This window comes from Cebus imitator, unplaced genomic scaffold (assembly GCF_001604975.1).
Source record: "Cebus imitator isolate Cc_AM_T3 unplaced genomic scaffold, Cebus_imitator-1.0 Scaffold1650, whole genome shotgun sequence".
Taxonomy (NCBI): domain Eukaryota; kingdom Metazoa; phylum Chordata; class Mammalia; order Primates; family Cebidae; genus Cebus; species Cebus imitator.
In genome coordinates, this window is record NW_016108965.1 from 1568 (window position 1) to 6032 (window position 4465).

Consider the following 4465-nt stretch of genomic DNA (forward strand, 5'->3'; position numbering starts at 1 on the left):
AAATATAATTTCCCATTTTTTCTGTCATTCCTTTAAAAACTACATTTTAAATACAACTGGAGGCACTGCTTCGGGTGCAGGCCGGGCCTGGCCCAGGTAGGAGGAGGAACTGCATTGGCCACGGCCACTTGGGCAGATCGGGGCTGCTGCTGGAACCCACCGATGGCTCAGGCTGTGGTCCCCGCGTGGAGGAGGCACGGCGGCCTGGGGACCATGGAGCCTGGTGAAGCAGCACGCCTAGGCCCGAGTGGGGCTGCCTGGGCGCCCTTGCCACTTCTGCTAGGTCGGGGGCTTCGAGTCATGGCTGCAGCCTCGACCTCCTACTCCAAGGCGGTTGAGAACAGCAGCACCATGGAAGAGCTTGTCACTGAGAAGGAGACTCACTGGAAGACAGTGTGAACCTGCTCACCTTCATCCTTCTGCTCATGCTCACTATCCTCACCATCTGGCTTGTCAAGCACTGCCCAGTGCGCTTTCTGCATGAGACTGGGCTGGCCATAATCTATGGGCTCATCGTTGGGGTGATCCTGAGGTATGGTACCCCTGCTACCAGTGGCCGTGACAAATCACTCAGCTGCACTCAGGAAGACAGGGCCTTCAGCACCTTATTAGTGAATGTCAGCGGAAAGTTCTTCGAATACACTCTGAAAGGAGAAATCAGCCCTGGCAAGATTCAGCGTAGAGCAGAATGACATGCTAGGGGATAACATTCCACCCAGAGATATTTTTCAGCATTCTTCTCCCTCCAGTTATTTTCCATGCTGGATACAGCTTAAAGAAGAGACACTTTTGGCCAGGCGTGGTGGCTTATGCCTATAATCCCAGCACTTTGGGAGGCTGAGGTCAGAAGATTGAGACCATCTTGGCCAACATGGTGAAACTCCATCTCTACTGAAAATACAAAAATCAGCTGGGGATGGTGGTACATACCTGTAATCCCAGCTACTCGGGAGGCTGAGGCAGCAGAATTGCTGGAACCCAGAAGGCGGCAGAGGTTGCAGTGAGTGGATATCGCGCCACTGCGCTCCAGCCTGTGACAGGGCAAGACTCTGTCTCAAAAAAAAAAAAAAAAAATGTAAAAAAAAAAAAAAAAAAAAAAAAAAAAAAAAAGACGCTTTTTCAAAAATCTCAGGTCTTACTGGCCTGCGCCGTCTTAGGGTCTGCTGTTTCATCCTTTATTGTTAGAAATCTCATGTATGGTGTGATGAAGCTTATGAAGATTATGGGACTGCTCTCAGATAAATTTTACTATACAGATTGTCTCTTTTTTGGAGCAATCACCTCTGCCACTGACCCAGTGACTGTGCTGGCGATATTTAATGAATTGCAGGCAGACGTGGATCTTTCTGCACTTCTGTTTGGAGAGAGGGTCCCAAATGACGCTGTTGCCATTGTACTTTCTCATCTATTGTTGCCTACCAGCCAGCGGGACTGAACACTCACGCCTTTGATGCTGCTGCCTTTTTAATGCCAGTTGGCATTTTTCTTGGTATATTTAGTGGCTCTTTTATCATGGGAGCTGTGACTGACGTTGTGACTGCTTTAGTGACCAAGTTTACCAAACTGGACTGCTTCCTCCTGCTGGAGACAGCGCTCTTTTTCCTCATGTCCTGGAGCATATTTCTCTTGACAGAAGCCTGTGGATTTACAGGCGTTGTAGCTGTCCTTTTCTGCGGAATCACACAAACTCTTTACACCTACAACAATCTGTCGGTGGAATCAGGAAGTCGAACCAAACAGCTCTTTGAGGTGTTACATTTCCTGGCAGAGACATCTTCTCCTACATGGGCCTGGCGCTGTTTACCTTCCAGAAGCATATTTTCAGCCCCATTTTCATCATTGGAGCTTTTGTTGCCATCTGACTGGGCAGAGCCACCCATATCTACCCGTTCTCCTTTTTCCTCAACTTGGGCAGAAGGCATACGATTGGCTGGAATTTTCAACACATGATGATGTTTTCTGGCCTCAGGGGAGCAAAGGCATTTGCGTTGGCCATCCGTGACATGGCATCCTATGTTCGCCAGATGATGTTCACCACCATGCTTCTCATCGTGTTCTTCACTATCTGGATCATCGGAGGAGGCACGACACCCATGTTGTCATGGCTTAATCTCAGAGTTGGCGTTGAGGAGCCCTCCAAAGAGGACCACAGTGAACACCACTGGCAGTACTTCAGAGTTGGTGTTGACCCCGATCAAGACCCACCACCCAACAATGACAGCTTTCAAGTCTTAGAAGGGGACGGCCCAGATTTTGCCAGAAGAAACTGGACGAAACAGGAGAGCATATGGATATTCAGGCTGTGGTACAGCTTTGATCACAAAAACCTGAAGCCCATCCTCACAGCGGCCCCCGTTAACCACCACTCTCCCCGCCTGGTGTGGTTTGCTAGCTTGATGTCTGACCAGTCCCCACGTGTATGATAACCGAGAGCCACTGAGAGAGGGAGACTCCAATTTTATCTCATATTGACCTACAGGAACAGCACAGTGATTGCAAATGGCTCCTAGGTTCCCACACCGCCTCCACGAGTCTTGAGGGCAGGCAGAGAATGAAGAGCAGCTGGGAGGAAGTGCTGGAGCGAGACCTGGGAATGAGAGCAGAAGGTTTCGAGCCGGGGCACTCACCTAGTGTTTCATCTGGAAGATAAGGTTTGAATTCCTCCCCAAACCCTGGCGCGATGGGGTAGGCTCCCAATGGGGTGAGGATGGCTTCAAGCCCCAGTATTGCTTGACGTGGGGCAGTGACTAGAGTGAACGACTCTTCTATTTTATCGGGGTCTGAAGCTACCGTAACACTTAAAATTTAACTCATGATGCAGATGGTGGGGCAAAAGTGTCTCTAAATTCAGGCAGATGTAGACCTATTTTTACTTTTTTCATGTAATAGTGTGCTGTTTCAGAGTTAAACAAAAAAATAGTATGCTTTAATAGTCTGTTAATTCATTCACCTGCAGTATCTGAACAAGGCAGGGCAAGTGCTGGGTGGGGGGCTTCCTCCCACGAGAGGTTGCGTCTCACTACACGGTGGTGCAAGCCTAGCTGACCATAGAAATATCAAGCTAGGGGAGAACAGGCTGGAAGAAAGATTGAGAAGGAAGGCAATTGAGATTGGGCCTCCAAGAATTATGGGAAACTGTTGTTAAATGGAACAGAAAACATGAAAAAGCAGTATGACTGGAGGGGCTGGCAACGAAGGCTGTGTGACTGCAACCACCCATCAGGATTCCTGACTTTTATGCTACCTGTGCTTCTTCTAGACTGAAGATTTGAAAATATATTCATGAACATTTCAACACTGTACAAAGAATTATAGTTCCTTCTCTGGAGATGTCCATAAAGAAGTAGTTAGGACATGTTTAAAACCAAAGGCAAATAGTGTTACACTGTTGTTTTTTAGTTAATCTGAAGGAGGTATTTAGAAACTGATGACGGTATCACTTCTTTTGAGGGCTACCATATAAGCATTCAGCTTTTGAGGTCTATCATATAAGCTGACAGCCTAGGAAATAATCACTAGGATTGAGGTATCTACTGTGGGTTTAGAAATAACACCAAATTTTGTGGGATGCTATTATCTGGGGAAGAGAAGGCAGCAAGAAACCTACAAGGCAACAAGCTAGAAATCTCAATGCGAAAAATTAACTGCAAAGAAATACAAGATAGTAGTCTCAAGACTGGGTAGAATTCTGAACTTTGAACTGACGAATACATGAGATTTCAGTGGCCACATGAGAAATCAGAGGGCTGTCAAGGGAATGTTAAGCCCTGTCAACCCACTAAACAGTTCTCTCTTCTATCAGTTTAAGAATCCAAGTATCTTTATGCCATTGAGTGCCACGCAGAGAAGGGTCATTTTTCTTGTATCTGGGGAGGCTGTTGCACCAGCTTAATATGTGGGTGTAATTTGAAAGTTAGGTTTTCAGTTTGGGATCTTCCTGGGTGAGCTGTTCTGCCCACCCACACCTGTAGTGCTGAAATACTGAAAGACCTCTCAGGAAAAGTTTGTTTCTCCTCACGTCTCTGTGCTTCAGTGCTAGCATTTTTTTTGGCAACTCAATTTCTAAAAAATGCTTTTAATAACGTGGGTGTTTTCTTGTTATGGCAGAAAAAATAGTGTCCCAGTCTAGTCCACCTATAATGGAATCAGCCATTTAATCTTCTCACTTCGCATGTTTAATGCATAATTTTTAAGTAAGGCATTGCTTCACAACTTTGTGTTTGAATTGATAATTTGTGCAAATCAGGAAAATATGTATTTAATTAGGTCGAGCCATCTGAATTTGCTGATATTCGACCCTTATGTAAAAACAGGAGTCACAATTTCATATGGTCCAATAAAATAAAATTGACACCTGGCACAGTGGCTTACGCCCATAATCCCAACACTTTGGGAGGCTGAGACAGGAGGATCACTTGAGCTCAGGAGTTCAAGACCACACTGGGCAACATGGCTAAACCCTGTC

The 4465-nt window shown here is 46.3% G+C and overlaps 1 pseudogene; it reads left to right on the forward strand.

Moving 5' to 3' along the window:
• Window positions 1-213: 213 nt before the first annotated feature.
• On the forward strand, window positions 214-2657 carry LOC108299073 (annotated as a pseudogene).
• Window positions 2658-4465: the final 1808 nt, after the last annotated feature.